This window comes from Melopsittacus undulatus, chromosome 3 (assembly GCF_012275295.1).
Source record: "Melopsittacus undulatus isolate bMelUnd1 chromosome 3, bMelUnd1.mat.Z, whole genome shotgun sequence".
Classification (NCBI taxonomy): Eukaryota; Metazoa; Chordata; class Aves; order Psittaciformes; family Psittaculidae; genus Melopsittacus; species Melopsittacus undulatus.
The window spans coordinates 105,406,687-105,420,542 of record NC_047529.1 but is presented as its reverse complement, the minus strand read 5'-3'; positions in this window follow the sequence as shown (position 1 = coordinate 105,420,542).

Sequence of the window (13,856 nt, the reverse complement as noted above, 5' to 3'; positions counted from 1 at the left end):
TGGGATGGAAAACTTACCTCAGCTCTGGAGGAATGGGTGTGTGAATTGAAGAGGAGAACAAAGGTCAAGGCTGATCATCCCATGAAAGCTGCGGCTTCTGTCTCTGGTGAGCAGGTTCCCAGATGGAGTGGAAAAGCTGATTTTACTCCAGCTCCTGTGAGAAAGACTAATCCCTGTCAACAAGACATAAGTGACCAGTGTGATGACTATTAGAGGGGCCCTGCTTCCAGCCAGGTGGAGGTAGGGGACAATTGGATTTACTGGACTGTGTGGATTATATGGCCTGACACATCAGTCCCATAGAAGTATAAGGCTCTAGTAGATACAGGCGCAGAGTGTACCCTGATGCCATCAAGCTGTCAAGGGGTGGAATCCATCTATATTTCTGGACTGACAGGAGGATCCCAAGAGTTGACTGTACTGGAGGCTGAAATCAGCCTGACCAGGAGGAAGTGGCAAAAGCACCCCATTGTGACTGGTCCAAAGGCTCCATGCATCCTTGGCATAGACTACCTCAGGAGAGGGTACTTCAAAGACCCAGAAGGGTACCAATGGGTTTTTGGTATTGCTGCATTGGAGACTGAAGAAATTGAGCAACTGTCCACCTTGCCTGGTCTCTCAGAGGATCCTTCTGTTGTGGGGATGCTGAAGGTCGAAGAACAAGTGCCAGTTGTGACCACAGCAGTGCACCAGCGGCAATATCACACCAATCAAGATTCCCTGATTCCCATTCATAGTCTGATCTGTAGACTGGAGATCCAAGCAGTGATCAGGAGGACCTGTTCACCCTTTAATAGCCCCATATGGCCAGTGTGAAAGTCTAATGGAGAGTGGAGACTAACAGTAGGCTATTGTAGCCTGAATGAAGTCACACCACCATTGAGTACCGCCATACCGGACATGCTAGAACTTCAGTCTGAACTGGAATCAAAGGCAGCCAAGTGGTATGCCACGACTGATATTGCCAATGCATTTTTCTCAATTCCTTTGGCAGCAAAGTGCAGACCACAGTTTGCTTTTACTTGGAGGGGTGTCCTGTTCACTTGGAACTGACTGCCCCAGGGGTCAAAACACAGCCCTACCATCTGCCGTGGACTGATCCAGACTGCCCTGGAACAGGGGCACATTCCAGAACACGTGCAATACATTGATGACATTATTGTGTGGGGCGATACAGTGGAAGATATCTGAGAAAGGGAGGAAAATAATTGAAATCCTGCTGAAAGCCAGTTTTGCCATAAAATGGAGTAAGGTCAAGGGACCTACACAGGAGATTCAATTTTGGGAATAAAATGGCAAGATGGACGTAGACAGATCCCCACAGAAGTGATCAACAAGATAACAGCAATGTCTCCACCAACTGATAAGAAAGAAACACAAGCTTCCTTGGGTGCTGTGGGGTTCTGGAGAATGCACATCCCGAATTACAGTTCGATAGTAAGCCCTCTCTATCATGTGACCCAGAAGAAGAATGATTTTAAATGGGGCCCTGAGCAACAACAAGCCTTTGAGCAAATTAAACGTGAGATAGTTCATGCAGCGGCCCTTGGACCAGTCCAGACCGGCCCAGATGTAAAAAATGTACTGTACACCACAGCTGAGGAGAATGGTCCTACCTGGAGCCTCGGGCAGAAAGTGCCAGGGGAGACTCGAGGTTGATCCCTCAGCTTTTGGAGTCAGGAATACAGAGGATCTGAGGCCAGCTATACCCCAACTGAGAAAGAGACACTGGCAACCTATGAAGGGGTTCGAGCTGCTTCAGAAGTGATTGGCATTGAAGCACAGCTCCCCCGGCACCCCAGTTGCCCATGCTGGGCTGGATGTTTAAAGGCAGGGTCTCCTCTACACATCATGCAACTGATGCTACTTGGAGTAAATGGGCTGCACTAATTACACAACAAGCTCAAACAGGAAATCCCAGTCGTCCAGGCATTCTGGAAGTCATCGTGGACTGGCCAGAGGGCAAAGATTTTGGAATGTCACCAGAGGAGGAGGTGATGCATGCTGAAGAGGCCCCACCATATAATAAATTGTCAGAAAGTGAAAAGCAGTATGCCTTGTTCACTGATGGGTCCTGTCATATTGTGGGAAAGCATTGGACATGGAAGGCAGCTATATGGAGTCCCTGACAAGAAGTTGCAGAAAGTGCTGAAGGAGAGAGTGAATTGGGTCAGTTTGCCGAGGTGAAAGCCATCCAGCTGACCTTGGACATTGCTGAGCAAGAAAAGTGGCCAGTACTTTATATTGACTCGTGGATGGTGGCAAATGCCCTGCGGGGGTGGTTGCAGCAATGGAAGCAGAGCAGCTGGCAATGCAGAGAGAAACCCATCTGGGCTGCTGCATTATGGCAAGATATCGCTGCCCGGGTGCAGACCCTGGTGGTGAGGGTACACCATGTAGATGCCCATATACCCAAGAGTAGGGCCACTGAGGAGCACCAGAACAACCAACAGGTGGATAAAGCTGCTAAGATTGAAGTGGCTCAGAGGGACTTAGATTGGCAACATAAGGGTGAATTATTTTTGACCTGATTTGCCCATGATATTTCAGGTCATCAGGGCAGAGATGCAACATACAGATGGGTTCGTGATCGAGGGGTGGACTTAACAATGGACTCTATTGCCCAGGTTATTCACGACTGTGAAACATGTGCTGCAATCAAGCAAGCCAAGTGGTTAAAGCCTCTTTGGTATGGAGGACAATGGCTGAAGCACAAATATGGGGAGGCCTGGTAGACTGACTGTTATCACACTCCCACCAACCCGCCAAGGCAAGTGCCATGTGCTTACCATAGAATCATAGAATAGTCAGGATTGGAAAGGACCTTAAGATCATCCAGTTCCAACCCCCCTGCCATGGGCAGGGACACCTCACACTAAACCATATCACCCAAGGCTTCATCCAACCTGGTCTTGAACACTGCCAGGGGTGGAGCATTCACAGCCTCCCTGGGCAACCCATTCCAGTACCTCACCACCCTAACGGTAAAGAATTTCTTCCTTATATCCAATCTAAACCTCTGCTGTTTAAGTTTCAACCCGTTACCCCTTGTCCTATCACTACAGTCCCTAATGAATAGTCCCTCCCCAGCATCCCTGTAGGCCCCCTTCAGATACTGAAAGGCTGCTATGATGTCTCCACGCAGCCTTCTCTTCTCCAGGCTGAACAGCCCCAACTTTCTCAGCCTGTCTTCATACAGGAGGTGCTCCAGTCCCCTGATCATCCTCGTGGCCCTCCTCTGGACTTGTTCCAACAGTTCCATGTCTTTTTTATGTTGAGGACACCGGAACTGCACACAATACTCCAAGTGAGGTCTCACGAAAGCAGGCACGATATATATCATGCCTGATATATAAACTGGGGGCAGTTACCCAGAAGGGCTAGATCACTGCTGTCTGGGTGTCGGTTGGTGGGTGGTAGGCGATTGTGTTCTCTCCCCTTGCTATTTCCCTTATCTTATTTATTACTATTGGTGGTAGCTGCAGTAGTTTTGTGTTATACCTTAGTTATTGGGCTGTTCTTATTTCAACCCGTGGGAGTTACATTCTTTTGATTCTCCCCCCCATCCCTCTGGGAGTGGAGGGAGGAAGAAGGGTGGGAGTGAGTAAACAGCTGCATGGTTTCTGAGTGACAGGCTTAAACCACGACACCTTGACAACAAATTTCTGTGACAGAGCTTCATATCTGTTATCTACCCAAGCCTAAAACTGTCCGCTAAGGGAAGAGGATGTTTTCTTTAAGACCAGAACTACACCATTTCTGTGGGGCAGGGATGTCTCTCGGCTCTTCCTGGGAGCAATGCTTGTCCTAGGACACTTCAGAAAGAGGGAATTATGTATAATTTGATGAGGAGCAAGCCCACATAACCTTGCACCCAGCCTTTATAGAAAATTGTGTATTTGATTCCTGTGACATTGAAAGGATTAACAGCTCAGATTGAATCCAAAACCCTCCATTAATCCTCTGGGTGAGCATAACATCAGTATGAGCACTTACCCTATCACTGTCCTTCGTGCCTTAAATCATTTTCAGTGTCACTAAGCAAGGGGCAGTTGGATGCAGGCCAGTGTTTCCCACCAACTTCATCCCACTATGACCCAACTTCCCACAACTGGAGTAAGGTGTGTCTTAGTTTCTTTATAGCATCTTGTGGAATCTTAGTGCAAACATAAATGTTTTTATGTAGGACTTTGTTGATGGTGGAGTATCCCCGTGGGAATATTCAGGTGGAAATTTGTTGGTGGGGTAATGCTGTTGTGGCATTTTTCCTGTAGGTGTTTTCTGGTGGTGTAGTGGTTTTGTGTGAGTATTCATTCTGGGGAAGGCCAGTGGAAACTGAAGTGTTTCCCAACAACTGAACTTCCAGAAATCAGAGAGAAAACACAAGGTTTGCAGGAAAAAACTCTGTTCCTAAGCTATAATATCTAACAGGCAATGAAGTTTGAATGGATAGAAGTAGCACTGTTTATTTGAACATTTCAAAAGACACTGAGGCCACTGTAAATTATCAAATAAGATCACTTCTTATGGTGCTATTATAGTTTAATTTAATGAAGTTCAGAAAGACTCTGGACTTAATTAAAAAAGAGGAAAGGCAACACAACTGTCAGCTTTGCAGTGAGAATGAAATAAAGCCTAATGGTGTAGGAGAGTATTTTATTGAAATGCCATGCCTACTAATCTACTTTGTATAATAGAGACTCAAAGTTCACACATAATCTCACCTACACCAAAAAGAAATCAAATAAGGCTGGTAGGATTTAGCACTAAACCTAAATTATACCCATCTCAGAAAAAGGTCGGGGCTTGGAAGTGGGAGTGGAGAATGTTAAAGTCAAGAATGGTAGCTGCTTTGGCAGAGGTGGGCTGTGCTTTGGGAAGTGATGGGGACGTGGTTTGGGTAATAAAAGAGCAATACTGTTGTTTAGGAGTGGAGGGCAGTGCAGTTGTAGAGGTGGTGAAGGAAGGAGGGTAAGGGCTGTATCCTCTTTGGGAGAGGTGGGTTTTGTGGTGCAGAACAAATACAGGTGGACCGAAAATTAACTTCTAGAATAGAGATACGTTTTCCAGGTCAGGGCTATTCTGAGCCAGCTGCCCAGTGACCTGATCTAGAACCAGGACAGTGTAAAAGAGGTAGATGATGAGAAATGTGTCTAAATGCCAGTTTAAAGAAAACAGTTAAGAACTAAAGTCATGCTACTACATTTGGGAGCTGTTTGAGCAGGGATTTTCTGTGTGGCAAAAAGAGAAACAGTCAAACAGATCTCCAATGCTAAGGGAGTTGCACAGTTGTATTCCGGTTTCCTTGGGGTTGGAGTGCCTGTTAGTAACAGACTGGCTGTTAAGTAGCATTGGGGGCTCTAGAAAATGGTTCTGCAGAGATATTGGCTACATGAGTGTGTAGAGAACATGCAAGATATGGCTACACCATTTGGATCAATTAAAAAACTCACACACAATAATAAGACCATTGCAGTCAGTTCAAAGGACAGATATAATGGCCTCCAAAGGAAGACACTGAACTCAGTTGGAGTATCAGTGCAGTTTGCTTCTGCTTGGCCAGGATATCTCTAGTTTCCCTAAGTCAGTCAATTTGCACTGTGTTTCTTTGTCCCTCTTTTGTTCAGCCATCAAAAGACATATAGAAAGGAAATTTCTGTAGGAGCTGAGAGGGAGGGGAAAAAAGTTCCTATCTCCCTGGGAAGGAGAGTAACTGCAGCTCTGTGATCTTAGTACACTTGTCTTGAGCCTTTTAATCTTTCCCCATCAAAAATAAAAGCCCAGCCTGCCACCTATAAAGATCATAAGTAAAACTGCCCTTGATTGCTGGGGTATTATGGGGTGATACCTGGAACAACCTTGTACAGAGGTGAAAGAGCATTGCTGGCCCTATTCCTTTCCTAATTGCAGATGAAAAGTGGTTTTCAGCCTGTGCTCCCTGGGTTGAGGGAATGTGCTTCATCTGCTGGTTTACATTTATATTCCTCAAGCTTTTATTCTGCTGGTGGTTTGGAAAACTCAGCATCTCCCACTTTTAATCTGGTTTAATGACTTAATACATTCCTCCCGTCTGCAGCAGCACAGCCATAGAAAGCTCTTTGTGACAGGCCAGTGCTAGCAACAAAGTGCAAACAGGTTCATTCCCTGGCTGTGAACTGTGGTCAACTAGGACAAAGTAGTTAACACATAAAGCAGTAAAACTTTAGAAGTCTCCTGTAACAAATTATTTCCAGCTACAGCTCCTGGGGTGACACTGGAGGAAGTTTATTAGTGGGTACTTTGGCCATCTGTTCAAATGATACTTCCACATTCAGCTAGGTCAGAGTACTCAAACAAGTATCTCCTAGAAGTGGGGAGGGACTGCTCTGGTATCCTCACTGCAGTCGTTTTTCAGACATAACCTGAGCAAGCCTTGTAACTAGAGGTGTAGGTGGACACCTCAGAAGAGAGAAGCCTCAGGCCAGGACCTGCTCCTGCTCCTGAACCAGTGTGCTTCCAAGAGCAGATGCATGTTCCAGGCTTTCATTCTCTGCTTCCTCTGTTGCACAGCCAAGCTGGGAAGCTTCAGGACAGGGAATCCTCTCTGCACCTGCTGCAGCCCCATAAAGCCTCTAGCAGCTTAGGCTGCATGCAGACAGGGGTCCACCAGAGAGAGCTCCTGGATCCATCGCAAGAAAATGGACAATTCTTTCTTTTTAATTCATTTAATATTTATTTTTCTTTAATATTCTCATTCTGTTCATATCATTCTGAAAATGAATAGTGCATTGTATGATATCATTATATCAATTGTATGATATCGATTGTATTGTATGATATCATGTTATCAATAATGTATTGTATGATATCATTTCCTTAAGGTTTGCTGCATTCTACAAATGTCCACAGGCACCTGCACATGTCCCTAAAGTTTTCTGTTGAGATGTCCACTGGGTAAAAAGCATTGAAGTTGTTGCTACCTACTGTTCAGATTTAAAGCTTTTATTTATTTACACAGGGCAGGAGGCAAGTACCATCAGCAATATTCATATCTGGGTGCATGTATTTTATAATACATATGTAATATATATATATATATATAGCTCTATGAAAATCGGGGGTGTTTATATCCAGATTGCAGGTGGAAGCTTTTATTTGAGAATGCATCAGTGTTAATTCCCAACCTGCACGTTGATCTCAATGAACCAGATGGAGAATTAATCCTGGGCAGCCTCAGACTCTACACCAAGAAACTGGTTCAAAGAAACCTTCTGTTTTCTAGAGTTAGCACAGTGACATTTTCTCTTCTGCTTTCAGCTGAAACAGATTACTCCTGTTACTAATATCTGTTTCCACAGTCATGAAGTGATGTCTTAAATAAAACTAAATGCATATCAAAAATACATTTCAGTTGTTGCTGTGACTGACCTTGGTGCAATAGCTGTGCACTAGAAAAAAAGAAGTGGATTAGGAAAGAAGAGAACTTGAAAAAGATGAGACTGGGAAAAGAAAATGAGTTCTCAAACTATCACAGGTCAGCAGAAAGGCTTAAGAGAAAAGTAAAATATTTAATGAGGTAATGATTAATTCCTTCACCAGGTAGAATAAAACAGGAGCCTGGATCTTCTGGCTGTTGGCATATTTAACAGTATGATGTTGTGTTTAAATAGGCTGTTCTCATTAGCTATCCACAGAAACGAATGTCAGAAAGGAAAGGAAGACAGCACCAGATTATATTTTGCTGAGCCTGAGCAACATCTTCATTCTGCAGGAGAGCAGACAATTCTCGCCTTTTTCTTTTTGTAAGCCATCTTTAGAGGGAAATCCTACATTTCTCCAGAAAGAATATATTTTGAAGGCTTAGGTCTGAACTTTCTGCTATTTAAACAACAAAAAATACAGAGGACCCAATTAAATGCCTTTATATAGACGTAGTATTTATAGGTCTTAGAGTCTGGTGTACAGACAATTCCATTTTGAGGGTGGTGAAGTTAAATGAATAATAATTAAATTATAGTTTCTATACTGGGGAATTGAATCTGCAGGACTTAACCCCACTGCCACAGGATGGTGTCCTAGGTCAGGATATACAGGTTTGCTTAACACTTAAACTAATTGCTAAATATCATAGAATCATAGAATCATAGAATCATAGAATGGTTTGGGTCGGAAAGGACCTCAAAGCTCATCCAGTCCCAGCCCCCTGCCACAGGCAGGGACACCTTCCACTAGAGCAGGTTGCTCCAAGCCCCATCCAACCTGGCCTTGAACACTGCTAGGGATGGAGCATTCACCACTTATTTGGGCAACCCATTCCAGTGCCTCACCACCCTCACAGTAAAGAACTTCCTCCTTATTTCTAGCCTGAACTTCCCTTGTTTGAGTTTAAACCCATCACCCCTTGTTCTGTCACTACAGTCCCTGAGGAAGAGTCCCTCTCCTTGTAGGCCCCTCCATTGAAAGAGTTGAAACTTAAAACCTTTCCAGAATCCTAGGCCAGTTTTTTTGTTTGTTTCTTTGTCTTCCCACACAGACTTGTGATGAGAATTGAAAGAGGAGGACATGAAAATATCCTGATAAAGAGAGTAAAAGCATAGTATTGATGAAATATCAGCAAACTTAAAAAGCAGGTATTCAACAGGTTTACGTGGGTGTTTCACAACGTTACGATAGAATTCATTATAGCAATAAAAATTAGAAAACCCTAGAGCCCAGCATTAGTCTTTTGTACAAATTCCACTCTGGAATGTTAGAAACATTTGCTGATTTGAAGAAATGCTTGGTTGGGATATTTTTGGCATTAGCAGAATGATGGATTTTAGATTAATTGCCATCCTGAAGATGGTTGTAAAAACTGTTCAAATTCTCAAGGCAGCCTGAGCTAAGAAAGACAGAGCATGGAAAATATTAACCTGACAAAATTAAAGTGTAGAAGATTCATTGCTGACTGGATCCCGAGGCTGAAATGGGCATTACTTTACCACTGCAGATGCCACAGAGCCCCGGCAGAACTAGGTTATAGTGTCTCCAGACCTATTTAGAGTGTCTGCTGCCCTCTAACAGCAATACTTAGGAATCACATACCGATTTTTACTAGAAAACACAGGACCAGATCCTGCTCTGAGCTGCGCACCCTCCTCTCTCCTGTAACTCCAGAACCTTCTGTTTCTCTATGGCTTTAGAAGACAAGATACATGGTGCTTTTGCCTATCTGCCGTCACTCCTTTGGTTTTAATCAGCCATCAGAAATGTAAAAGGACTATCAGTGTCCACATAGCTTGGAGTCTTCCCTCCAATGGTATCACACTTGAAAACCAAGCCAAAACAACCCTCTAGGGAAGAACGGGTCTTTTGGGTTGATTGTATTTAATTTCCTCCCTCAGCAGCTCTGCCTCCTGCACAAATGCAAGTCTGATTGCTACTGAGTGAATCACAGCCGCAGTTGTATCTACCAAAAATAACCTCCCAAACTGAATTTCAAAGGCATGTTATCTTCCTGAACCTGTGAAAACAATGTAAAGGCTAAAGTACTGAAGTCCATGCTACAGAACTCAAGATATCTTCTGCTCTACCCACAAGGCTGATGTATAAAAAGAATTACTGCTATTTCTGAGATGAGATTGTGAAGAGGTGGCTATGTTAGCCATTCAGTTTGCTTCCACTTCATGAAAATAACATTCCCATAGACTCTTGAATGGATAACAGTGCACGAAACAGATATTTTTTCCCTGAAAACTATACAAGTACAGCTGCATAGAAGGTGGTTAGTTTTTTTATGATTTGAAATTAGTATAATAGGTATATCCAGACAGGATCATCTCAAAACATTGCTTAAAATACCAATTTAGAAAGGCATTTATGTAAGTACCTGAATTACAGTCTTGTTCTGCATGATAAACACATGCTGTTCTGTGCAGAGTTTGAAGGGGTGAAGAGAAACTCTTTCTCTGCCAATCTAATTTCTTTTGAGAATTTATTTTCCATGCTGTGTAGGTCTTCAAATCTGAAGGAGAGGTCTAACTAAAATAATAAGGCTGAATAAGATTCACATCCATTATTTTTTATTCCAGTTTTAGCTACTAAGCAGCTAATGCTAATGGGATTATCTGTTAGCCCACTGGCATACTCGATGCTTGTGACACTGGCCAATCTAATGAGCCCATGGCATTGTGAAGTTCAGTAAATTACACAGAGCTTAAAGCTAGCAGCTGGTCTGTCTCTCTATCTAGAGGTGTTTTATTTCTCTCAGGAGGCACAAGTCATGCAATTTTCATAGTTTAGCAGAGACCTGGACTCCCAATCACATCATCCAGCTCAGCAATACACAGCTGCTTGCTTTGTGCATGCAGTACATCATTTCAGAGGCATTTATGGATGTTCCCTTTCCTTATGCCTTTTAACAATGAGATACTGACTCTGGTCTCTCTTCTCTGGAAATGAGAAAAGTTAGTAAAACCTGCTGAATCAAACAGATGACAACAGGATGTAAATTGGCCATATCTTAACAGACATTAATTCTCCATAATTATCTAAACAGATTGGTTATATACTGCTGCTCTTAATTGAGGATTAAAAAAGACACATTACTATTCCCTTAGCATTTGAGAAGATATGTTTAAGTACACCTTAATAAATGGCATTCTGAATTTGATGTGATTCATTACTTTGGTTAGGTGAGAAGATGGTAGAGAATGTACTGCAAAAGAAATGGTATGTCTACAGCCTTCATCCAATTTGCAAGCCCAGTCCCACCGACCACATCCACAGTACTTAATAGGTAGTGCCAATCCCATTTCTGGTCTGGTCATAAGTAACCACTGCCACTGATAAAAGAGTCAAGAGGACAAGCAAGGGGTTTTTCTTCCTAAAATACCCATGAGATATAAGGTGTTGACAATAAATTTGTAACCTTCTGTACATGTGTGGATAAGCCTTTTGTTACATAAATAATTGTTAGGAAGAAAGATTATGCCTGGCTGCAAAGTCTACAGATGAGATTGAGATTTCTGTCTATGGAAAAATATGTTTAATGACTGTTGACCAGATATATTTATTTCAGACACCAGATAAATGTATTTGCTCAGGATCTGCTTTTTATTCAGTCTCAGTCTGCTTATGTAGAAAGGAATCTGCCATCACCCATATTTACATTTAACGTTCAGCTCATGACATCATTTGAGCTACTGCAGAAAATAATTAGATCCGGCTCTTACAGATCCTTAACCAGAATCGCCTTTTAAGCTGATGGTTGATAGATAGGGAATCCCATTTTTATCAAGACCATAGAACACTGCCTCAAGTGTGATAAAAGAATAATTATTTGTATGCAGAGAGCTAGGATAATTTCTTATTATTGTTATTGCCCTTCATGAAAGATGAAAGCAGATGCAGAGAAATAAATTGTCTGATCACAGCCTAAGCTGTGATAAATCAATTCCCGCTAGCAAGAAAACCTGCCCCGTTGCTCAAAAATCTCATTTGGACTCATATGTTAAGGTAAAGATAAGAGGAACAGTATGTGAAACTAGGGACATTGGAAACATGCACAGACAGTGCTGCCCCACTTCTGCAGCATCCCAACATCCCTAGGAAATGATCCAGGAATGCCTTTCCCTGCCCTAGAGGGCTTCTCTAGGGAAATATGTGGCAATAAGCTAAAATATCCAAACAAGACTAAAAGAATCCACTGCCTGGAATGAGAAATTTTCTCTTGCTCCAGGGAATTATGATGACACCTTGAACCAGCATGACATGGATGAATGTAACTTGATCTATTCTATAACAAGAGCCTCTGCTGACCCATGTCAAGATGGTCTGCACCCCCAAATCCTGCCACATCATTAGTAATGATTTCTTTACAAGCATTTCTGGGTGGCAATTAGCACTCTAGGCAGCTGTTGTGTTGGATGCTGTTTATGTTACATTATTCATACAACTTTTACATAAACACAATATTGTACTCACAAAATTTAGGGAAGCATTGCCCCAACTTCTTATGAATGCCTGGATAGAGACTGATGGTCTTTTGTCTTTTTTATTAACTGCTCCTTACTACTAAGTATATTTTACTTCTCCCTTTACAAGGAAACGGGGGGGAGGGGGGGGGGGGAGGTGGGGAAGCACGACACATGACACACAAACAAAATGGAACAAATTCCCATGTAAATTAAGTAACCATTTATAGATCAGAAACATCCCTGCCCCATCCCTGGCAGTGTTCAAGGCCAGGCTGGACAGGGCTTGGAGCCACCTGTTCTAGTGGCAGGTGTTTCTGTCCATGGCAAGGGTTTGGAACTAGATGAGCTTTAAAGTCCCTTCCAACCCAAACCAGTCTGGGATTCTATGAACGTATTGAAGGGAAGTTTGAGAACAGGCTGTAGATCAAAAATTATTCATTCGAACAATTCCACAACTACTCAGAATCAGGCCAGGTTTGCAAAGAGAATGCAAATTTAACAACTCAGTGAAGAGTTCACTGGATAAAGTATTTGCAAGGAATGCAAAGGTATCCTGTTAGATCAACCACACAAGCTGAACTTCTCAGCCCTTCAGCCAGATTTATCAGCCCTAAATCCCCCAGATGGCAGTCTGAACTCATCCTCTGAGATGGTAAATTTGCTTTGCTGATGTTCAGGTTTTCTCTCATTAAGGTTTTCTCTCATTAAGGATCACGAAGACTAGGGATCCTTTCTTGTCTCTGTTTTTATCTGTCAGATCTGTGACATCAAAGTCTTACTCTAATGAATAAAGCTATGTTGCTGAAAAGCAATCATCTCACTTAATTTCTCTCTGCTTTTGTTTTCAGCATCCTGAACATCAGAAAACTGTTAACCTTGTTCAGATTCACTCAAAAATTAACTGTAATAAAGAATTCTTTGCCTGTTAGTTTTCCAGTTTAAATATTCAGCATTTGAATCATATTGATTTGTCATAACTAGACAAAAAATTCAGTGGGGTACACATATGCTCCATGGCTGGGGTTGTAACTGGCAGAATCACAGTTGTACAGTATTTTTTTGGCACTGTTCTTCAATATTTTCATACTGTTTTTTTCTGAGACTATTTCAACCTGTGAAATTATTTGCTGAAATATTCATGAAAAATGAATATAGATGGAAGAATCGCAGTGAGTTAATGACAAAACATTAATATCCTCAGATAAAACAGCCTATTTTTTGCTTGGCCTTTTTATCTCTAGAAGATACAGAGCTCAACAGCCAGTGTGTTTTTATGGAATGCTACAATCTGGATTCTGAGGTTGGAGAATTCAGGCAATACAAAATAATGTGATTTGGTCAACCTTAAGTAGCACAGAATGACCTTAATTGAAGAAAAATTCTCTATAGGGTATGGATGAGAACTGCAGCAGTGACATTGTTACTGTTACATAAAATACATGGTGAGTCCTCAGTCAGTGCACAGTCACCCAAGGCTGCTGCAGGCTTTATGTCATGCAAGCTAGGGTGGCTTAAGGAGTCAATGGAGGTAACAATTCCTCAGGACAGAAAACAGAACTGTTAAATTCCCTCACTTTTTTTTTTCCATATTCATTAACTTCCATGAGAGGTGGCTGTGAGGCTGTGTTTAAATCAGGACCAGCAAGAGGAGGGGATGGAAGGTTCTGTGGCAGCCCTTTTTGTCCACTTGTTTGTTTTATGATAGTGTCCTTGAAGACCCTTAGATTTGAAGCTTTGCTCTGCTAGGTGATCTACAACTACAGAGACAGCACTTGTCAGGAAGAACACATGAACTCTGTTTATTTCTTCCACTTGGACCACATACATCATTCCCTCTTTGCTTTCGAAACTTCCCTTTTTGTGTGAATATGTTTTGTTCTCTAACATAAATCACAGCAGTTTGGTTTTTGTGTGTTTTTT